The 23,989-nt window shown below is 46.0% G+C and overlaps 3 non-coding genes across 3 annotated transcripts; all 3 read right to left on the reverse strand.

Annotated features, from left to right (window-relative positions):
• Positions 1–14,624: 14,624 nt before the first annotated feature.
• TRNAV-AAC (transfer RNA valine (anticodon AAC)) lies at positions 14,625–14,697 on the reverse strand. Its single transcript has one exon. It is a non-coding gene; the product is annotated as a tRNA-Val (tRNA).
• Positions 14,698–16,289: 1,592 nt separating this feature from the next.
• On the reverse strand, positions 16,290–16,363 carry TRNAN-GUU (transfer RNA asparagine (anticodon GUU)). The gene has a single exon. It is a non-coding gene; the product is annotated as a tRNA-Asn (tRNA).
• Positions 16,364–19,088: 2,725 nt separating this feature from the next.
• TRNAV-AAC (transfer RNA valine (anticodon AAC)) lies at positions 19,089–19,161 on the reverse strand. Its single transcript has one exon. It is a non-coding gene; the product is annotated as a tRNA-Val (tRNA).
• Positions 19,162–23,989: the final 4,828 nt, after the last annotated feature.

Genomic DNA, 23,989 nt, shown 5'->3' on the forward strand with positions numbered 1-23,989 from the left:
CTCAAGGTTGGAGACCCCTGCTCTAAATGAAGAAATGATTATCAAGTTTTCTCTTCCTGAGACACAGCAGGGATATGTTGTTCAGATGGAGTTCCTCTAAACAATTGGGGAATCTGCAATTATTAACTAATAGGCAGGACACATTGCTGGCAGGGCAGTTAATTTTCTTAATCTCCACTTGTTTGCAACCTCCTACTTAGCAAAAACCACAGGCAGGATTTAGAATTCACCTTGTTCTGATCTGGAGTAGAAAGGTAATTTATGCATGCATATTGAAGTAGATTTAGTTTTGATACGGACCGTGCTGTTTCAGATAGTGAATTATAGTGAATTAGTTATCTTAAGAATTAAGAGCTGTCTCCTTAAGAGATTGCATTGTGGGAGATGTAGAGAGAGATTGCAGTATGGGAAATGTAGTCCATGACATGACCACATCTGTGTGTCTGATTGGCCACTGAGGCTCTCTGCCTGGGTGCAGAACAAAGACCCAGCCATTTTGAACTACCACAGAAGAGAGAAGCATGCTTTCTGAACAGGGGGACAGAACTACCATCATTTTACACTAGGAAATGGGATAGATTATGAAATACTAGGATGAACCTCACCTTGACTCACCATGATTGTAAGTCTATGTGTTTGAGGATACCCGAAATAAATATAATCTGCATGAAAACCTGTTTGCTAGAGTTTATCTGCCTGTTCCCAGTGGAGCCAGATGCCTGGGGAACAGAACATGGACTGTTATTCAAGTGAACCCTTGAATAAGTGAGGTTTTAGGCAGCTATTTGTATTGAAGCTCTTCCTGCACTCACTCCATTGATATGGCTTATCCTGGGTAATAATAATAATAATAATAATAATAATAATAATAATTTTATTTCTATACCGCCCTTCTCCCGAAGGACTCAGGGCGGTGTACAGCCTATTTAAAAACACAGAGACAAAACAACAATTAAAATTTAAAATCATTAAATAATTAGGCTCCAATTTAAAATCCCAGAAATTTAAAATACCCCAATTTAAAACGTTATGTTAATAGCCCGGCCTGGCGGAACAACAGGGTCTTCAGAGCGCAGCGAAACACCCAGAGGTCGGAGATCTTACGTATTTCCGGGGGCAGTTCATTCCACAGGGCTGGGGCTCCCACAGAGAAGGCCCTCCCCCTGGGTGTCGCCAGCCGACATAACTTGGCCGATGGCACCCTGAGGAGACCGTCTCTGTGGGAGCGGACTGGTCGGTGGGAGGCTATTGGTGGCAGAAATCGGTCTCGAAGGTACCCGGGTCCTATGCCATGGAGCGCTTTAAAGGTGGTAACCAACACCTTGAATTGCACCCGGAAGACCACTGGGAGCCAGTGCAGCTCGCGCAGGAGGGGTGTCACGTGGGCGCAATGGGTAGATCCTTCAATTGAAAGTAAGAACACAATTCCTCTTAAACCCCTTTCCACATTTCACATACAGGTAGTCAATGGGGAAAACAGATTCATTTAACAACGGTGTTACTATTTTAACAATCGTAGGAATTCATTTAACAAATGTGGCAACAAATGACATAAATGGGGCAAAACTTCACAAATTTCTCACTATGCAACATAAATTTTGGGCTCACTTGTGGTCGTAAGTTGCGGACTACTTGTATTTAAATGGTTTTTTCACATGTGGATACTTTTCTGTTTTACAATGGACCCATTGTCACAGAAGCTCTTTCCATGCTCCCTGCATTGATAGGGATTCTCCCCTGAGCGGAGAATCTTTTTATGCCTAGTAAGATCATCCCTGAATCTAAAGCTCTTCCCACATTCCATGCATTGAAATGGCTTCTCTCCTGTGTGGATCCTTTTATGAGAACAGAGACTCTTATGTTGAGTAAATGTCTTCCCACACTCGTTACACTGATATGGCTTTTCCCCCGAGTGCATCCTTTTATGGCGAGTAAGATCAAAACTCCTCCTAAAACCCTTTCCACATTCCACACATTTATACGGCTTCTCTCCTGTGTGGATCCTCTTGTGGTAAGTAAGATCATTATTATGAATAAAGGTCTTTCCACACTCTAAGCATTTATAAGGTCTTTCTCCTGTGTGGATCCTTTGATGTCTTCTAAGAGAATAATTATCACAGAAGGTCTTTCCACACTCCATGCAGGTAAATCGTTTCTCTTCTGAATGTGTCTTTTTATGGGAAATGAGATGATCGGATTTATCAAAGTTCTTTCCACACTCCCTGCAACGATGTGTCTTCTTCCCCGAGTGGATTCTTTTTGTGGACAGTAAGAGCACTACTCAATTCAAAGTTCTTTCCACACTCTCTGCATTGATATGGTTTCTCACTTGTGTGAATGCTTTTATGGGCAGTAAGATCACCCTTCCTCCTAAAGTCCCTTCTGCATTCTACACATTTATATCGTCTTTCTCCTGTATGGATCAGTCTAAGGTTAGTAAGCCGAAGAACCTGAGGAAAAACTTTTTTAATTCCACTTTGTGATCGGGTCGCTTGGCCTTCCTCCTTGTAATTCTTATTCTCTTGCCCATTAAAACCTTGAAAAAGAAAAAATGAAAACTGTAGCAAGAATAGGGTAATGATTAAAGATCAAACTTTTTTCTTCTGAAATTCATCTGATCCATATCTTTTGGCTGCTTTGTTGACTAATATGAAGATCCAAAGTAAGGTGTTTTTTTTTTTAAACAAATATGCATTTCCAAGTGGGTTCTTGCCAGGTTCATACATCAGGAACGGATCACTTGATGATGAACCTAACACAAAACCTTGATCTAATCTTTGACCACCAGCGTGTTGATGACCTGGGTCAGTTACATAGTGTCATGAACTCCTGAGATGCATTGGATACTATATCATGCAGGGCAGTGGTGAAATCCGAACCAGTTTGCTGGCCGTGCATGTGTGCTGCGCAGGGGTGGGTTCTAAATTTTTTTACTACCGGTTCTGTGGGCGTGGCTTATTTTGTGGGTGTGGCTTGGAGATCATGTGACTAGGTGGGCATGGCTAGCTGGTCAGAGTCATTTCTGGAAGGTCCCTGCACTTACGACCAGTCCTCGCACTTACGACCTGACTCATTTGTTTGCTTTTAACACTGATCAGCTGTAGGACGGCCCTTTGAAGCCCCGCGGTAAGAGTTTAAACATTTTTTCCCCTCTAGTCATCAGTTGGGACTCAGGAGGCAGCAATAGATTGGGGGGGGGACCAAATAAAAGGTAAGAATAACGTGGGTGGGGGGGGAGAGCGGAGGGGGGAGAACCAGTTTGGTGACATCATATCGTCACCGCTACCGGCTCGGCCGAACTGGACCGAACCGGGAGGAACCCACCACTGGTGCTGCGTGCCAAACGAGCACTGTGTGCGTATGTGCAGTACACACCAAAAGGAGACTTGGGAAGGTAAGTAGAAGCGAGGGTGGGGGAATCAGCTGTGGCGCGCGATTTACCTTCGTAATTCAGATTTCCTGCTTTATTTTATTTATTTATTTTATTTATTTAATTTTGTGGAAATTGGGATCGTAGAATCACCCAGGAGCATAGAAGAATCCAAAGGCAGATGCATGAATAAATGTGATAAATGTATTTATTCATATAACAAAACATATTAACTATATACAAAGGCTGTCTTAATATCCATTAGGATAGGGGGCACACAGCGTGTGTGACCACCCCTATCAAAGATCATGTCTCATGGAGAACAAACATAAAAGAGAGCATGGTGGAAAGGTTAGAGGGGGTTTTATACTCAGTGTAAGCCCCTCCTCTCCACATAGGGGTGGGGGCACTTTCTGCCTCCACTAGTGTCTGTATGATATATGTGCCAATGGCTTGCAAATACTTGACAGTTCCCCTCCTTGCGAGCCAATGGCATGCAAACATACAAATGCAATGCACAACAGATTTTACCCTGTGAGACATAACTTTTTACACAGATCTTTGTGCCTATCTGCTGGTAGAGGTTTTGTGAAAATATCAGCTGTTTGATATTTGGTCTGACAATGTGATAAAGATATAAACCCCATCTCTACTAGTTGCCTAACATTTTGATAGCGGATATCAATATGTCTGGACCTTTTTCCCACCGCATAGGCTTTGGCAATGCCTATGGCCCTGGTGTTGTCTTCTATAATTTGGATGGGCAAAGTCGGTGGTGTCCAGATGCTAGAAATTAAGGCATCAAACCATATCAGGTCGTTCCCTGCCTCTGATAAGCATGCATATTCGGCCTCAGCGGTGGAGCACGAAACAAATTTCTGTTGCCCCACATGCCAATGGATGGGTGCCTCATTTAATAGTACCAAGAAGCCAGAAGTACTCCTACGTGTCTTGGTATCTCCGGCCCAGTCCGCATCCGCGAAGCATTTTAATTGGGCCTTGTCTCTATTCTCAGGTTCCAAGCGAAGCACGTAATCTGCTGTGGTCTTGAGATACCTTAATAGCTTTTTAATGGCCAACCAGTGGAACTGGGTAGGATGTTCCACTTGTCTAGATAGCAGGTTTACGGCCAGGGCAATATCTGGACGGCTCCAGTTACTTATATATAGTAATGAGCCGATCACTGACCTAAATAGAGTATTATTTTGGAACTCTGGGCTATCCTTGTGTGCCAATCCATAATAGTCGGTCTGCATTGGGATAGCCGTTGGCTTGCTATCTTCCATTTTACATTTCACCAAGAGTTCCTCTATCTTTTCCTTTTGGGAGAGAGCAAAACCTTTTGGTGTAGTGATGATTTGTACGCCTAGGTACTTGTCCACATATCCTAAAGACTTTAGAGTGAACTTTTTTTGTAGGGTCCTGGCAAATATAATACTTCCCCCCTTGTCAGGCCCTATATATAAAAGATCATCGACATACACTAGGACTTTCTCCAGCCCCCCTTTGGTATCCCTTGTGAAGGTACATTTATCAGCTGGAGATGGATGGAAACCCAGTGATTTGAGAGTTTTAGTCAGGCATTTGTACCACAGTCTGCCTGATTGTTTGAGGCCGTACAAACTTTTCTTCAGAAGCCAGGTGTGGCCTTCCTGCCGTTGAAATCCGGGGGCACCTCTGACGTAAATTTCTTGTTTTAGATGTGCGTGTAAATAAGCGGTTTACACATCAAATTGAAAAATGTGTTCCCCATGTGCTGCTGCGGTGACCAAAGCAGCCCTCACACTTTCCGCTCTCACGGTGGGGGAGTATGTTTCATCAAAGTCCTGCAAGTAGCGCTGTGCGTAGCCTTGTGCTACCAGCCGGGCCTTATAGAGGAGTTTGTTGTTGGGCATTGGCTTGACCTTGTAGACCCAACGGGTGCCAATTGCTTTCCTCTTTTTGGGGACTTCCATGGGGATGAAGACTTTCAATTTTTTGAGACTGTCCATTTCCCGCTCCATTGCCACCCTCCACCTGCGCTTCTTCTTCCTCGGGAAGCTGGAGGACATCTGAGTACGTTTTAGGGGCCATGGTAACACTGTTGACCGAGGCAACACAGCCAATGTCCAACCTTTTGGGTGGCACCCCTTTATTGGAGCGTTTTGACCGTCTGGGAAATTGCCACTCACCATCATCATTGTCATCCGGAGCATCGGTGTCAGAATTGGAGCTGCTGGAAATATCTTTCCAATCAAAATGGGGCGGGCCTCTGTCCCAGGCGCTGCGAAGATATGGTCGTTTAGGTGAGGCAGGAGGTGTGAAGTCACCCAGGGATTCCTTGTCTGAATCGTCAGAGTCAGGTAGGGATTCATCACCATCTGGATCTTCGCTGGTCAGTTGCTTGGAGTTTGTTGGTTCATCCTCTTCAGGTGGTGCTGCTTGTTCAGTGTCGCTTCTAATAGGGGAATAACCGGGTTCATTGGAATGAATTTTTGACCAATTTGATCCCTCCTCAAAAGAAGCTGATCTAGAGACAATGACAAGGTTATTTTTGTCTACAAACCTAGAGGCCTTGCTGCCGGTTGCATAACCTATAAATCTGAGCCTCCTTGATGCCTTGCCCCCCTTTCTTCTGAGGTGCTTGGGAATATGGACCCAGGCATAGGAACCAAAAATTCTCAGGTGTGAGAGGCTAGGTTTCCTTCCATGGACCAGGAAGTATAGGGTTTGGTTAATGGCACTACTCCACGTCCTGTTGACTAGATAATTAGCCATTTTGACCGCTTCTGCCCAAAAAACTTGGCTCATGTCAGCATCTGCAAGTAGGCAGTTCATGACATTCTGCAGCACTCCATTTCTCCTTTCTGAAATACCATTCTCGGACGGAGTTCGAGGGGATGATTTAAAATGGAGGATACCTCTCTCCTTCATCCACTTTTCAAAAATCTTGGATGTAAACTCAGTCCCCCTATCACTCTGCACCTGAGCGATGCAGACCTTGTGTTGCGTTTGGATCTGGTTGTAAAGATATTTGAAGTTGGTAAAGACTTCAGTTTTGTCCTTTAAAATAAATACATGGCCATAACGAGAGTAATCATCTACTACCGTTAAAAAATAACGCCCCCTACCAAGGGAGGGTCTAAAAGGACCAACCAAATCCATGTGTACCAGCTGATAAGGGTACCTTGCACGACGGGAAGAGACCTTAGGTATAGCAGCAGTTTTAGATTTTGCTGCCTTACAGATGGCACATTCCAAATAGGTATTACAATTCTTTATCTTAAGCCCATCAGAAAAATCTTGCATTTTCTTAATAACCGGGAAGCTGGCATGGCCGAGCCTGCGGTGTAATATATGAGCACAATCCAAATGTAAAGGTTTACCCATGCATACTTTGTCAACCTTATGTATCTTACCATTACAAGCCTTGGTCTGTTCTGTAATGAGAGTAGGCACTGGATTAATGGTCACCTTAGATTTCCTCAGGGTTGGCTGAGGAGTTGTGACCTTAATGGGCTCAGCCTTAATGGCTTTGGATGTCCTAGGAGCTGGTTTAAAAGCTTCATTTGTTTTAGGTCCAGGGTCCTTGAGTTTGGACAACCTGGGGGCTGGCACAGAAGCTTTCTGCTCTATCTGGGCGTTAGCTCCCTGAACCTTCTTGTTAGGTTTCTTGTGCCTTTTGACCTGTGCTTTTGGGGAAAAATAAGGCAAATTGTTGATTTTTACAATATCGCCAACAACACCCCCATTTTCGAAAACATAACCTCCACCCTTCTCAAAGACCAGTTTTACATTTTTATCCTCAGTCAATTTTAAGATGCTTAAAAGGTTGTTCTTGATTGAGGGAACATACAGTGCCCCAGTGACATCTCCTATACCAGGCACATTGATCACGCCTTCCCCAGTTACCTCTGCCTTGTCCCCAGTGGCAACTTTTACTGAGGACTTGAGTGGGTGTAAAACCTTAAATTGTTGGTTTGTGTTGGCTATATGCGTTGATGCACCTGAATCAAGAAGCCACAGCCCCTCAGCATCCTTTATCTGGGAGGTGTGGTTGTCACTAGTGACACTACAGTATTGGTATCCTTTATGACCACCTCCCCCTCTTCCACGGCCTCTTTTATTTTTACTGTGCTTAAGTCCAGCCGTGTTGGCCCTAGAGCGAGGGCACTCCCTTTTAAAGTGACCTTGTATGCCACAGTCAAAGCAGGTGGGAAGGGTATTAATCCTTTCACTTGTGTCCTGGCGCCTCCTCTGAGGCCTAGGCCTGTGATATGCCTCCTTCATTTCTTGTTGTTCCTCATCTCTGCGCCTTAAATCTTCCTCAATAAAGCGGCCAGAAAAATATTCTATATTTCTTTGTTCCCTAGAAACCCCTTCTAGAGAAATAATAAAGGGACTCCAGGATTTGTCTAGGGAGTTCAACATCACACTAATTAAAGTGGATTCAGAAACAGGCTCCCCCCTCTGTATAAGCTCATCCCTCATGGCTTTAAGCATTGCCAAATGTTCCCCCATTTTGACACCAGGTTTGAGTTTATAGTTGTGGAAAATTCTTGACAATCTGCTGGTTGCAGCCATATTGTCACTACGGAACAAATTATATAGGGCAGTCCAAACTTCCTGAGCTGTGAGGCCGTCCGAAAGACTGGCATACAGAGCTGTGTCTATAGAACTTAACAGGGTTGTGTGAGCTCTTTTATGCAGGAACTCAATTTCAGGGCTCCAAGGTAAAGGGGGTGGTCTTTTGATCATGTCCAGAGTATTTTCTCTTAAGAGAATTATCTGAATCTCTTTACACCATTTTTTAAAATTCTGACCACTTAAATGTAATTTTTCAAAATTATTTGGCAAAGTTACAAAATTATTGCCATTAAACTGCATGGGGAGTTGTTCAAATGGCTGAAAAGAGCCTGTTGTGAATGGCATTGGGATCCCTAAGCCTGGGATCGATTGCTTAGGTCTGGCTCCTTTTTGTAGTCCTTCTGTAGTTTGAAGCAACTGGGCACGTGCAGGAAATGGAGCATGCTCCAAAGCCTTTTCTTGTTGGAGCTCCGATCTCCCTCTCTGAGCTCTGAAGTCAGGTCTGGCTGGAGCCTCAGTGTAGGCCCGGACATCAGCGATGTGGCGGGGAAGCCTTGGAGGAGTGGGAGGAAGGCCTGGAGATCTTTCTGGAGACTGGAGGCCCATCAGATGAGGTCCATGGGCTGGATAGGCCTGGAAATGTCTCTGGATCTCCTCTTCTCCATCAGAGGAGCAGGATTGCAGCTCCGGATCATCCCAGCAGGGCCGGAAAGGTGCGGAGGCCTCAGCCTGGGCCTCCCTGGAGCATTCAGTGAATGGTGAGCGCCTCTGCAGTGGGGGGTGGGAGGCTGCAGGTCCATCTGGGTTCCTCCGGGGGTGGGAGGTTGGATTTGGGGCCCTCCTTGAGTGGGCAGCTGGGTCTGGGGCCTCGGGGGGGCCAGTGGGTGGTTGCTCCATAAGTTGCAGGGCAGCGACCAGGGCCTCTATGGCCTCTTTGATGTTTGCCATGGCAGGCGGGGCCTGGCAAGGGGCTTGTGGGTTCGGAGTGGTCCTCTGGGCCGCTGGAAGGCTGAACTGGCTGGCTGGCGTTGTAGGCCTGGGCTGTGGGGCTGGGGATGGCCTGGCTCGTGGTGCTGGCAAAGTGCCCAGGGGAGCAGCCATCTTGGAGGAAGTTGCCTCCGGAAGTGGCCTGGTGGCCATTTTGTTTGGCGGGAAACTGGGTGGGGGGGCAGTCTCTCTGGCGGCAGGCGCCATCTTGGAGAGATCAGGCAGGGGAGTCCTTACCGGGATGGCAGGCATCTCTGGTGCTGCCTCCTCAGGCCTCTCTCTGGCTGCTGCCCTTGTCTTCAGGAGGGAGGCCAGCGCTGCTCGGCACTCCTCTTCTGACATCTCAGCCACTTGCCTGTCCAGGCTTTCATCTGGTCCTTCTGCCCCCTCTTCGTCAGAGCTGAAGAAGCCTTCTCCAACATTGCCTGGCTCGGCCCCTGGGATCTCTTGCTGCATCTGGGTGGCCTCTGGCTGCCAGGGTGTAGCTGGATGGAAACCCCCTTCAATGTTTTCCATCGTTGATTCAGACTGGGGCTGCTGTGAAGTTCTCCTCCGTTGAAGGCCTCTGGTCACAACAGGGGAGCTTCTCTCACAGGTTATTTTGGAGGGCATCTCGCCTTTTCAACAGCTCCTGGAGTGGAGTTCTGCTACCATTCCCTCTGCTACCATTCTGTGGAAATTGGGATCGTAGAATCACCCAGGAGCATAGAAGAATCCAAAGGCAGATGCATGAATAAATGTGATAAATGTATTTATTCATATAACAAAACATATTAACTATATACAAAGGCTGTCTTAATATCCATTAGGATAGGGGGCACACAGCGTGTGTGACCACCCCTATCAAAGATCATGTCTCATGGAGAACAAACGTAAAAGAGAGCATGGTGGAAAGGTTAGAGGGGGTTTTATACTCAGTGTAAGCCCCTCCTCTCCACATAGGGGTGGGGGCACTTTCTGCCTCCACTAGTGTCTGTATGATATATGTGCCAATGGCTTGCAAATACTTGACAAATTTGTATGCTTTCTAGCAAAGCTAAATCATGTGGCACAGCTGATCCCTCCTGCTGTTTTATTTACCTTCCCAAGCCTTCTTTTGGTGCATGCTATCCATGCATGCATGCACAGTACATCATCATCATCATCATCATCATCATCATCATCATCATCATCATCATCATTATTATTATTATTATTATTATTATTTATTTATTGAATTTGTATACCGCCCTACTCCCAAAGGACTCAGGGTGGTGAACAGCCAAAAGATAAAATGCATATAATACAAATGTTAAAAAACCATTAAAATACAATTAAATAATTTGGCCCAGAAAACAAAATTTAAAACACCCCAAATTTATAAGACAAATTTAAAATTTTAAAAAAATTAAAAGCAGTTTAAAAGAGAGGTTAGGCCAGGCCAGCCTGCTGGAATAGAAATGTTTTGAGGGCACAGTGGAAAACGCGCAGATCGGGATCCTCCATATCTCCGGGGGGAGCTCGTTCCAGATGGCGGGTACCCCCACAGAGAAGGCTCTCCCCCTGGGGGCCGCCAGTCGACACTGTTTGACTGATGGCACCCTAAGAAGCCCCGTTCTATGGGAGCGTACTGGTCAGTGAGAGGCTACTGGTGGCAGAAGGCGGTCTCGTAGATACCCCGGTCCTAAGCCATGGAGTGCTCTAAAGGTGGTAACCAAAACCTTGAAGCGTACCTGGAAGACCACCGGGAGCCAGTGCAGTGTGACCGACGGCACCCTGAGGAGACCCTCTCTATGGGAGCGAATTGGCCAGTGGGAGGTTATCAGTGGCAGAAGGTGGTCTCGTAAGTACCCGGGCCCTAAGCCATGGAGCGCTTTAAAGATGAGAACCAATACCTTGAAGCGCACCCGGAAGACCACTGGGAGCCAGTGCAGCTCGCGCAGGAGAGGTGTTACATGGGAGCGCCATGTCGCCCCCATAATTACCCGCGCGGCCGCATTCTGGACCAGCTGGAGCCTCCGGGTGCTCCTCAAGGGGAGCCCTATGTAGAGAGCATTGCTGTAGTCCAGGCGAGAAGTGACGAGGGCGTGAGTGACCTTGCATAAGGAGTCCTGATCCAGAAAGGGCCACAACTGGTGTATCAGGCAAACCTGATAAAAAGCCCCCCTGGCCACAGCCATCATATGCTCTTCTAAAGAAAGCTGTGCATCCAGGAGGACGCCCATGTTATGAGCCCTCTCCATGGGGGCCAATGACTCGCCCCCAATAGCCAGCGATGGCACCAGCTGGCTATATCGGGACGCCGGCAACCACAGCCACTCGGTCTTGGAGGGGTTGAATCGGAGCCTGTTCCTCCCCATCCAGACACGCACGGCCTCCAGGCACCGGGACATCACTTCAAGGGTATTGTTGGGGTGGTCTGGGGTGGAGATGTACAGCTGAGTGTCATCAATGTACAGATGGCACTGCACCCCAAATCCACGGATGATCTCACCCAGCAGCTTCACATAAATGTTGAACAGGAGAGGCGAGAGGACCGACCCTTGCGGCACCTCACAAACAAGGTGCCTCGAGGTCGACCTCTGCCCCCCAGCCAACACGGACTGCGACCAGTCAGAGGGATAGGAGGAGAACCACCATAAGACTGTGCCTCCCACTCCCAACCCCTCCAGCCGGCACAGCATGATACCATGGTCGATGGTATCAAAAGCCGCTGAGAGATCTAATAGGACCAGAACAGAGGAACATCCTCTGTCCCGAGCCCTCCAGAGATCATCGACCAACGCGACCAATCCCGTTTCCGTGCTGTACCCAGGCCTGAAGCCGGACTGGAACGGATCCAGATAGACAGTTTCATCCAGGTACTGTGGGAGCTGCCGCGCAACCACACTCTCAACAACCTTCGCAACAAAGTGAAGATTGGAGACAGGACAGTAATTTGCCAAAACAGCTGGATCCAGAGAGGGCTTCTTGAGGAGGGGCCTCACCACCGTCTCTTTCAAGGTGGGAGTTAAGAAACCCTTACTCAAAGAAGCATTTATAATCCTCTGGAGCCAGCCTCGTGTAACCTCCCGGGTGGCCAGCACCAGCCAGGAGGGACACAGGTCCAGTAAACATGTGACTGCGTTCAACCTCCCCAGCATCCTGTCCATGTCCACTGCAACCTATCCATCTCTGCACATTCAAGTATCTTTCTTATTATCATTGCCTCTGAAGGAATATTGAGCGAAAACGATTCTGGTTGCAGTTAATATATGTAATATTATATATTGAAGTTTTTTACCCATTTTCCCATCTAAAATGCCCAATAAAAATAGTTCTGGCTTCAATTCAATCTTTTGTTCAGTAATTTCTTCCAGCCATTCCCTTATTTTATGCCAATACTTCCTGGCTTTGGGGCACGTCCACCACATATGGTAGAAAATTCCCTGTTTATACCTACATCCCCAGCATTCGGGTGAACGGTTTGGAAACATTTTGGCCAATATCTTCCTCTTTTTAATGCCTAAGAACCACCTGTGATCTTGTGAACATATAGGAAATCTCTGTGGAGTCTCAAAAGTCGCTTTCCTCAAGAGCAGCTTCTCTGAAGGGTCTGTAGAGATTCCAGGAAGCCTCAAAAATGAGAAAAATCCTATCAGAAATGGCAGGGCAGTCAACAGACAAGAAATAGGAGCTTGTGGCTGTCAGGAAACTTAGGCCTGGAATGATGGAAAATATGGAGGCTGGCAGGGAAGTGATGGGTTAGGAAAATCAAGATTTGTATTGTTATTTGTAAGATTTGTATTTATTATTATTATTATTATTATTATTATTATTATTATTATTATTATTTAGTGAGTTGAAGTATTACAGCTGCCATTCTCAAATTCATGCCTCTGGGCAGTCAACAGACAAGAAATAAGAGCTCCTCTTTCAAACACAGATTGTGTCTTGTGGCTGTTAGCAAACTTAGGCCTGAAATGGTGGAAGGAGAGTTGCAAGCACCAAGAGGCAGCCCGTAATAATAAGAATCCCAAAGAAACGATCCTAATGAAAAAGAGGTATCAAAATAAAACAGGTCCCAGAATGAAGAAAAAACCTCAAACTCATGGAAATTTTAGAAATTTGATGGAGAATGGGTGGACGTGTCTCATATGTGACCGGAGAAAAGGAATTACAAATCGAAGAAAGGCCATTACTCAAAAATAAATACAAATAGCATGAGGCAAAAATAAGACAAAAATAAATTTATTTAGGTATTGTGTAGCGAAAATACGGCAGGAAATATGAGTAGTAAGCTTAAGATCTTTAGAGAATTTAAGGCAACCAAAATATGTTTCTGTCCCTGTTGATCTTTTGCAACTTGGCAGCCTGGCTGGGGGAGGGGGGGAGAGGAAAACCGCCCATACGAGAGGTGGGCTGGCCCACACATGTGTTGGAAGAAATGTCCATCTGGGTTCAGTTCCAAGTAGGGGAGAAAGACACTGGAAACATGGAGGCTATTTGGAAAGATGGTTTAATGGTGGACAGGACCACATTGTTTGGAGTCCTGGGTAAGTGACCACATGGAGTGGAGAGCGAGATATATTTATACCCTCTCTTGGGCTTTGAACTTGCTTCCTGTTCCTGTGAAAGAAATGTATTCTGATTGGTTGTCAGACTCCCATGGGGTCATGCAGGGGTAACTTTGTAGGTTGTCTTGAGTCCCAGGCTTGGTTGAATCTTGCTGGGTGATGTAATCTTCCCAGGTGCCATGTGGTGAGATGGGTAGAGGGCTAATCCTATTATGTCCTGAGGGTGAAGGTCTTTTGTGTTGTAGATAAGCTGGCCCAGCCTTTTGTCTTGTAGATAGGTTGGCACCAGTCTTTCTGGAGCTATTAGCAAAGATGGGGGCTGCTTTCCAAGAGCATGTTTCTCCTTTTCTCATCCAGGGAGGTATAATATTCTGCCTATTTCGTTCTTCTAGGAGAGGAGTAGGTGCTAACTTCCTACACATGCATGCACAGTTCCTCACAGGAGTGGCGGGCCAGCGAGCATGCTCTTGTGCGCTGGCCCGCTGATCATGCAGCCCGGTTTCCCTCTCCCCTCCAGGGCCACCAAGCTGCAAAGATTGGGGACCATTGCTCTAGTCAGAAGAAAAAGCTGATTTCTAAGAATAAATGAGTAAGCAAACAGATACACACAAATAGTTGTCATTCATTATCTCTGCACTCAACTACCTCTCTGTCTGTAATAATTTTAAAGTACTCCTGGCTGGGATCAAGTCTCTGCGGTAGAATATTTGGTTGAATGGACAATGGATCCCCAATCACCAGTTTGGAATCTACAACTAGAAGTTACACATCTGTAGGGAAGGGAACCCATGAGCCACTGAGCCAAGGATGGTCCATCACACATATCAAAGAGCAAATTTCTAAGATTGGTTCCAGAAGTTGGTGGATTTAAACTCTCCTGTACTGGAAGATCACACATTTTTAATGGTGACCAGGACCAGGACAGAATAGAGGTGGGAAACTGCCACTTTTCTCTAGTGCTGCAGAATGTGAAGCCATAAAACTCGTAGGGCCTCTGTTCTCTCTAGCTGCTGGCTTGCGATGACTAGTCTTGTTTAAGCTAGATCAATAGCTTAAAAGCATCATCTGCTTACTCATTCCCTATGGAATAAGGGAGAAAAGAAAATGGGATGCTACTTCCTGTATATTCCTGGAATTTGAAATGATCCCATGTTGAGAAAAAGATGTGTTTCTGCCTGGTTTCGAACCAGGGACCTTTTGCGTGTTAGGCAAATGTGATAACCACTACACCACAGAAACCATAGGTATGGGTACCTCTTCAATAGCATGCCCATATCGTTTGCGGATCAATCCCAACTGATGTTTGCAGTATGAGAGGGCTTAAAGAGCTGATGTTCCCCAGAGATTTGTGCTCTCCAAAAGTCAATGATAAAGTGAAAGATGAGGAAGCACATTTTTTTTTTATATCAAATTTATATACTGCCCTTCTCCCTGAGGACTCAGGGCAGTGTACAGCCAAAGTAAAAACATAAACTACAAACATTAAAATACAATTAAATATATATATATATATATATTTGGCCCCATAATTAAAAACAATGAGAAAACAATTAAAAACATTTTTAAAAAGTGTTAGGCCAGCCCGGCTTGCTGGAAAAAGAAAGTTTTAAGGGCACGGCGGAAGGCACCAAGGTCTTGAATTCTCCTTATCTCTGGGGGCAGCTGATTCCAGAGGGTAGGTGCCCCCACAGAGAAGGCCCTCCCCCTGGGGATCACCAGCCTACATTGTTTGGCTGAAGGCACCCCGAGGAGGTCCTCTCTGTGGGAGAGCACAGATCGATGGGAGGCCATCGGTAGTAGCAGCCGGTCTCGAAGTTATCTAGGTCCTATGCCATGGAGCGCTTTAAAGGTGATAACCAACACCTTGAAGCGCACCCGGAAGACCACTGGGAGCCAGTGCAGCTCACGCAGGAGAGGTGTTGTATGGGAGCGCCATGCAGTTCCCATAACTACCCGTGCGGCCGCATTCTGGAACAGTTGGGGCCTCCGGGTGCCCTTCAAGGGGAGCCCCATGTAGAGAGTGTTGCAGTAGTCCAGGCGAGAGGTGACGAGGGCGTGAGTGACTGTGCACAGGGAATCCCGATCAAGAAAGGGCCGCAACTGTAGGACAACAACAAATGTATTGTTGTTGTCAGGCTACTGGTTAAATCCTGCATCTCAGGAGAGTTTTTCTTTTCCATAAGGTTCCCCCATACAAGCTATTACGTGACATCACAGGCAACGATGAAACATGGAAAGAAGCTGATTGAAGAGGTCATGTGTGCAGTTCGGTGCAGTTCGGTGGAAGGGAGCCACTGATCTTTCAGGGATTTGCCCAGCTGGGTGAATTTGGTTGTTGGGAGGTTTAAGGCAAGCAGCTGATTTCAGAAAGGCTATCTGGGAATTTTTTTCTGCATTCCGTCTATGTGAAATTGCCAAATCCTCACCTCTTATAAAGAGCTTCTGCACGATCCTGCAGCTACTTGCCTGTCTCTTCTGCAGAAACATTTTGCCCTAAAAAGCTTAATAGTCCCACAGTAGCACAATGCTGTGAAGCATCACTCAGCTTTCTTAACTTGCAACCTGGGTCCAAGCTGAGGCTGGCATTGATCTGACCTTGTATTCTCAGCAGGAACCAAAATGTAGAAATACCTTCCCGATTTCCCCTCCCTTAATTAAGCCTGTATCCTGCTCCTGCTTTTTAATTCTGGGAGGTAACAATATTCAAGCAGATGGCTAAATAATTAAATCTGGCAGAAAAAATACCGAGAAGGTGGGAACTGCAGTCCCAAGATGAAGAACCCAATCAATAAACAATCTATTGCCTTAATCGTTAAACACATCAAGCAGGCCGTCCCTGGGTGGGCTCGAACCACCATCCTTCTGGTTAACAGCCAGACGCGCTAACCCATTGCACCACAGAGACCTGGCACAGGCCTCCTTCTTGGCTCCCCTTTACTTGAGCATCCAGAGCTGGAGAGCAATAAGATACTTTGGCCACCAGACCCAGTGTGTTTCTCTCTCCCGCCATCAGATGGGAAAAGAAAATCCCTGGATATAAATATTGCTTCTCTCGAGACAGACTCTCAACAGCTGTGCCAGTGGTGTAGGGGCATCATGCAGGGTTCCCAATCTTGCGACCCGGGTTCGAGTCCCGGCTGGCGCAGGTCTCCTTCAACCTTTTGCTCTTCTAGGATGTACAGGCAGCATCACCAGATGAAGTTTTGATCCCAGATTCTGTTTTAGTGGGAGAAACAGAGAAATGCTCTTAATGGCCGGCATTGACATCACCTTGCATTCTCTCTGCTTTTGGTTTAACTCTTATGAGGATAGGTGGAGCAGAAGCCCCAGAATCACTATCAGCTGGAAGAAGTGCCCACAGGGATGAGATTCAAATCCATGCATACAGAGTACATGGCACGAGTTGTCTTTCAATTTCCCCACTCAGCCATTTTGTTAAGTAAAGGAAGAGTACCTGCAGGTGTTCTTGGGTGAACTCAAACCACCCCATTCTTCTGCTCAACAGCCAGACCCTTTGACCCCTTGTGCTCCAGAGATGTGGGATACGGCTCCACCTCAGCCAACATGAAGAGGTGACACCCACCTGTCTCCCCCTAATGGATCATAGGCAGCTTTGCAGTATCCAAATCACTTGTGATTCTTGCCGTCATCATCTGCCTTCTTTGAAGGTCCAAGGCAAGCTGGTTGCATGGAGACTCTGTCAAGCCTTCTTGGAGGACCAAGGGGTGGGGTGGGGTGGGGGAAGAGAGAAAAGAAGGAAATTTAGGGCAATTTTCTGGCCAGTTCAGCCTATTTTGCCATGAAAATGAACTTCCCTGAAAATTTCACCTGCAGGATGATGAATGTTTTGGAAGTAAAAGCTTTCCATGGCTAGGAATTGAACCCGGGCCGCAGCGGTGAAAGCGCTAATCTTGACCACTAGACCACCAGGGAAGAACAAGGGGGCCTTTATCCCTCCAGCTTCTCCTTGAAAGGTGCATCAACCCCAGCCTCAGGTCCTGCAAGTGGGAAGGTTTGTAAGAGAGCCCTCTTTAGAAAACCCCAATTGTTGGTGGCCTGTAAAGAGACCCTTGCCCCACCACCCAGGATTTCAGGAAGAAGAAGGACTGGTGGGGATGGAGAAGCTTCCTCAAAATTTTCTCAGAGATCTATTGCTAATGTTGCCAGGTTTGTTACCTTCCAGCCAGTGGTGAGTCTTGTATATAAACCACAATTTGTAAGACAAACTCTGTGTCCTGTATTTTGCTCCTGGGTGGTCTCAAAATAGTAGTCACGCTGTAAACTCTCTGACATCCTATCCCAAAAGTGTTTTTTCAAGAGGCAACTGGACTTTCTGGAAACCAAGAAAGTCCAGTTGCCTCTTGAAAAAAACACCTTTGGGACAACCATGACCTGGATGACTGGAGAATCCCCGTAGAGAAGAGACTCCTGTGCTCAGTGAAATGACAAAGCACCCTTTCCCACCCAGGAGAAGCAATCCTTAGACCCATTTGCACCACTTAAAGATGCCAGCCAGTCTCACTCACCACACAAGATATCCTAAGGAAATCATCCAGATTTAAGGAAAGATCACATGCCCCTAGAAAGGCAGTAAAAAAATTAGACAGAGTGCCAAGCTTGCATGCTGCCTCTCAGCCATTTCTTCTATGACTATGCTGATCCTTATGTAAATAGCTCTTAATCCAACCAGTCCCTCCTCCCAAGCCCAAAGTGTAAAAATACCATCAAAGGGGTGGATGGGCGGGGAAACCACTGTAAAAGCTCAGGCTACAGAAAGTCTGGGCATACTGCCAAGAATCTTTAAGGGCTGTTACAATGTAACAAGGCTTAACCCAGAGGCAGTTTCTGAAAATACTTAAGCAGGGCAATAATAAAGATAAGGAGAAGGCTAGAAACAACACACACAGGCACACCAGAATGGCTCCTTCCTGCCTTCCTGATAGGATTAACCCTGGTAGGAAAAAGATTTCTTCCAACAGCCGGTTTGCCAAACTGCTCAGAAAGTTAACAACTGGTTCTCCTGAACTGGTGCGAACCGGCTGAATCCCACCATTGCTTCCAGCTGACTTGATGCAGATGGCAGCTCTTTCCCCAACATCCCAGATGTAATGACCATCCCAGATGGTCACAGCTGATGCCCAAAACCTCCATTCAAAGAGGAAGAAAGATAAAAAAGTGGAATGAGGAGAGTCCCCCTTCTATTTTCATCCAAAATAAGTTAGCTTGGAAGTTCTCAGAATGAGGGAATTCTGGGATCTCCTTTCCCAGACTGGATTAGAAGTGGCTCAAAGGGCTAATCCAATGTGGATGAAGGATTTGACTTCTCAAAGCTCCTTTCCTGGCTAGCCAATCTTCAAACAGCTCTTATAGGAATTCATAGCCGAGCTTCAGCAAAGTCAAGAAGAGAAGGAATAAAGGAAACCCATAATTATACAGCATCTCTTTTTCTTAATTTTTGCTAGATTAGTTCTTGGTTGGCATTGCTGAGACAAAATATATTTCTTTTGCACATGAGGAAGGAGGAACAGTCTGCCGCATTCCAGGAACTCAGGCAGAACTGAGGTGATGCAGGGAGATATTTCCTGTTTAGGCTTGGAAATTAAAATGTTCCCATGCTGAGAAAAAAAATGTGTTTCTGCCTGGTTTCGAACCAGGGACCTTTTGCGTGTTAGGCAAACGTGATAACCACTACACCACAGAAACCATAGGTATGGGATGGGCTCAACCAGCATGCCCATATCTTTTGCTGGCTATCCAAGACTGATGCTTGCAATAGGGAATGGCAGGGGTGAAATGTAAAATTTGTTACTACCGGTTCTGTGGGCGTGGCTTGGTGGGGGGAGGGGTAATGTACAAACGAGCTTTGAACCTATTGCGCAATATACTGTCTCTGACTAACCTAGAAAAGTTGTGTTGGTCTAATTAATCCACAACAGGAGGAGGTGGGAGGGGAGATTTCTCCAGGTGCATCCAGACCAGGGATCAGCAACCTGTAGCTCTGGAGCTGCATGTGGCTCTTTCACCCCTCTGCTGCGGCTCCCTGTCACTCAAAATATGCGTCACAACCACCAATGTGTGACACCCACCGGCACGCAATTTATTGAGCTTTTCAACCCCCAGTAGGCCAACCATGGATAAATCCAAGAAAAGAAAAGTTTCAGAAGAAAACAGAACGTTTAATTCAACTACATATGCTAGTTTTGTGGCCTCTCAAGAAATAGTCAGGTACGGGAAGGGTTTTGTGGCTTCCGGTGTTTTCTTTTCTGTGAGAAACGGGTCCAAATGGCTCTTTGAGTGTTTAAGGTTGCAGACCCCTGATCCAGACCAACTATGCTTTGTCACTTTGAGCCACAGTACACTGACAACCACAAGACACAAATGGTGCCTCAAGGACAGCCTCTTTGTTCTTGTCTCTTGACCGTGTCTTGCCATTTCTGACAGGATTTTTGCTCTTTGTTTTGTAGGCCTTCCTTTAAAGTGACTTTTGAGCCTCCGCAGAGATTTTCTCAGTCTTCACAAGATCACAGATAATGCTTAGACATTAAAAAGAGGAAAAATCTAGAAACTGCTGCCTGCTGGAAATGACACCACCTTTTGAATTAAGTAATGTTAGAGGGACCCTTTTCTTCCACTCCAAGGCCCATCATCCCAGGCCCAGAAGCCTGGCACTCTGACAAATCAGCCATTGATAGACACAAAAAATGTCCCAAAGGTGCTTTTTCAGGATGCAACTGGACTTTCTTGTTTTTTCTCTGAAGATGTTTCACTTCTCATCCAAGAAGCTTCTTTAGCTCTGACAGGATAGTGGGGAATGGAAGGATTTGTATTAAATCACGGGTGTCAAACGTCTGGCGTCACATTGCCGTCACATGATGTTTCACAATGTTTTTTCCCATTCACAAAGCTGGGGTGAGCATGGCCAGCGCATGACGTATCTGGCCCGCGGGCCGACAGTTTGACACCCCTGTATTAAATCCTTCCATTCCCCACTATCCTGTCAGAGTTGAAGAAGCTTCTTGAATGAGAAGTGAAATGTCTTCAAAGAAAAAACAAGAAAATCCAGTTGCCTCCTGAAAAAGCACCTTTGGGACAACCATAAGAGCCTTGGTAGAACAGTGGTCTAAGGCACCCTGTTATTAAGCTGGTTATTAAGACCAGCTGCCTGCAATTACTGCAGGTTCGAATCTCACCAAGGCTCAAGGTTGACTCAGCCTTCCATCCTTTCTAAGGTAGGTAAATTGAGGACCCAGTTGTGGGGGCAATAAGCTGACTTTGTATAAATATACAAAAGTATGAAGGCTATTGCTTAACGCATTGTAAGCCACCCTGAGTCTCCGGAGAAGGGCGGCATATAAATCAAAATTTAAAAAACAAAACAAAACACCATGACCTGGATTTTTTTACAGATTAACAGAGTTGGAAGGGACCTTATAGGCAGTGGTGGGATTCAAATAATTTAACAACCGGTTCTCTGCCCTAATGATTTCTTCCAACAACCAGTTCACCAAACTGCTCAGAAAGTTAACAACCGGTTCGCCCGAAGTGGTGTGAACTGGCTGAATCTCACCACTGCTTATAAGTCATCTAGTCCAACCACCCCCCACCACTCAAACAGGAGACCCCATACCATTTCTGACAAATGGCAGTCCAATCTTTTCTTGACAGTCTCAAATGATGAAACTCCCACAACTTCCGAAGGCAAGCTGTTCCATTGGTTGATTGATTGACTTGAGAATCTCTACAGACTTGTAGACATGTAGACATTAATACAGGGGTGAAATCCAGCAGGTTCTGACAAGTTCTGGAGAACCAGCGGAGGAAACTTTGAGTAGTTCGGAGAACCAGTAGAGGAAATTTTGAGTAGTTTGGAGAACTGACAAATACCACCTCTGGCTGGTCCCAGAGTGGCGTGGGAATGGAGATTTTGCAATATCCTTCCCCCAGGAGTAGGGAGGGAATGGAGATTTTGCAGCATCCTTCCCCTGCCACACCCACCAAGCCACACCATGCCCACAGAACGGTAGTAAAAAAATTTGAATTTCACCACTGCATTAATAACATCTATAGATTATGCAAAAGAGAATAACACCCAGCCTAAAAAAAGATCAAAAAGACCCAAGCACCACTCCACCAGCAATCAGCACCCAAATCAACGTAGATTAACTCCAAGGTTAACGTCAGATCAACAATCAAGTAAACGACACCCCAATCAAGAAAATGTTATTAAAGAGCCGTGGAACTTGATCGCTTTTCCCCTTGCATAGAACTCTGGCATTGAGGGCAGAATCTGAGTGCCTTCCTCTTTCCCCCAAACTTAAGAGAGATGCGTGCTATGCTAACCGGGGCTTTTTTCAGAAAAGTCCGGGAGTGAGTCCGACTTTTCTACGGTGTTTGATTCTGCTCTCTCCTCGCTGTGAGCTTAAGTGGAGCCTTTCTAGGAGCCAAGAAGCTGCAAGGGAGTCTTTAGCGGATAGACATCCCAGACGTTGCCCGGAGTTCAGTGAGGAAGGGCTTTTATTTCGCACTGGAGGCTTGCATGGATGCATGTAAAAACTTCATAAGGTCGTGGGAAGAGGGAAAACGCGGGAGCCATTTACCCTCCGTTTCGTTGGGGGAAAACACCGCATGGGGGGAGGAGGAGAGGTCGTGTTTGCAAAACAGAGGATTGTGCTCAGAGGTGGGTTTCAGCAGGTTCTGACCAGTTCTGGAGAACCGGTAGCAGAAATTTTGACTAGTTCAGAGAACCGGTAGTAAACATTCTGACTGGCCCCGCCCCCATCTATTCTCTGCCTCCCAAGTCCCAGCTGATCAGGAGGAAATGGGGATTTTGCACTAACCTTCCCCCCCTGAGTTGGTTGGGAATGGAGATTTTAAGGGATCCTGTACCCTGACTTTTTTCAGCCCTCTGGTTAGTCCTTTTGTGCATATGGACTACTCAGAGGGCTGAAAAAGTTATTTTTGACTGGTCCTCGCACTTTTGACCAGTCCTCGAACTTACGACTGTCCTCATATTTTACATTTTTGCCCTATCTTGTCATCATGGTGAAGAGAAGCAGTTGTGAAATGAGTGACATGGTTGTTAAGAATGCTGCACGGGCATAAATGTGAGGATGGTCATAAGTGTGAGGACCAGTCAAAAGTGTGAGGACCTGTCAGAAATGACTTTTCAGCCCTCTGAGTAGTCCCTATACACATAGCCATGGCCACCCGGTCACATGACCAGCTAGCCACGCCCACCCAGTCACATGACCAGCTAGCCACGCCCACACAATAAGCCACGCCCACAATGGTGTCCTTCTTACCAATGTTAAAATCTGTTCACCTTACCCTATACACATAGCCATGGCCACCCGGTCACATGACCAGCTAGCCACGCCCACCCAGTCACATGACCAGCTAGCCACGCCCACAAAATAAGCCACGCTCACAATGTCCCTCTTTACCAATGTTAAAATCTGGTCACCTTAACCAAGCCATGCCACGCCCACCAAGCCACACCCACAGAACCGGTAGTAAAAAAATTTGAAACCCACTACTGATTGTGCTTCCAAGTCAGTCTCTTAGACCAGGGGTCTCCAACCTTGGCAACTTTAAGACTTGTGGACTTCAACTCCCAGAGTTCCTCAGCCAGCAAAGCTAGATGTCTAGACTTCTGTCCTAGACATCATGCTTTTACAAACCTTGGTCTGTCTTTAAAGCCTCTCTAGGATTTCCTCTGTTATTTTTCTTGTTTTTTCATGGGCAGCAGATAAAGCCCTGGCACCTTCCCAATACAGGATTAGGCTTTAAATGAGAATTTCCGTTTTAACAAACTGCACCATTGTTTGGTTTGGGGGCAGCAGTGTCTCAGATAGAAAATCCATAGGGATAGTGATAAGGACAGCCGAGATTATAAGAAGCTCGCTTCCTGTCATTCAGGATATTGCTTATAAGCACTATGTGCTTAGAGCTCAAAGCATTGTTAGAGACCCCACACACCCACTCCACAGTTGCTCCCCTCTGGGAGGAGGTTTCCAAGTATTTCTAGCAGGACTACCAGATTCTGTAACAGCTTTGTTCCCTATGCCATCCATCTGGTAAACTCGCATGATTCATTTTTCTCGCCATGTACATGAATACATCCGAACCAGACTGTGTTGTTTCTCTGAGTCATATATGTGGTTATATGCATAATTTTGGATTTATTTGTTTATTTATTTATTTTGTCATGTTTATGTAATGTATATTGGAGGTAGTGACCCTTTGAGAGCTATATGATTTTGATTTGATTTGATTAAATTAGATTTATATCCCGCCCTACTCCCGAAGGACTCAGGGCAGTGAACAGCCAAAAAATAAAACACATAGATAACAAAATTTAAAAGATAGTATAAAACTACATTAAATAATTTGGCCCGGGACAAATTATATGCAGTGAAATTTCATGTTAACGTATGCTGATTAGTGTACATTCAAAGTGACAAGTTATCATTCTCTTCTCTTCTTCATTTTGTAATGCCACTTGTTCTCCAGTCACAGATGAGACGCGTTC

The sequence above is a fragment of the Pantherophis guttatus genome, chromosome 2, assembly GCF_059756535.1.
Source record: "Pantherophis guttatus breed Tessera chromosome 2, ASM5975653v1, whole genome shotgun sequence".
Classification (NCBI taxonomy): Eukaryota; Metazoa; Chordata; class Lepidosauria; order Squamata; family Colubridae; genus Pantherophis; species Pantherophis guttatus.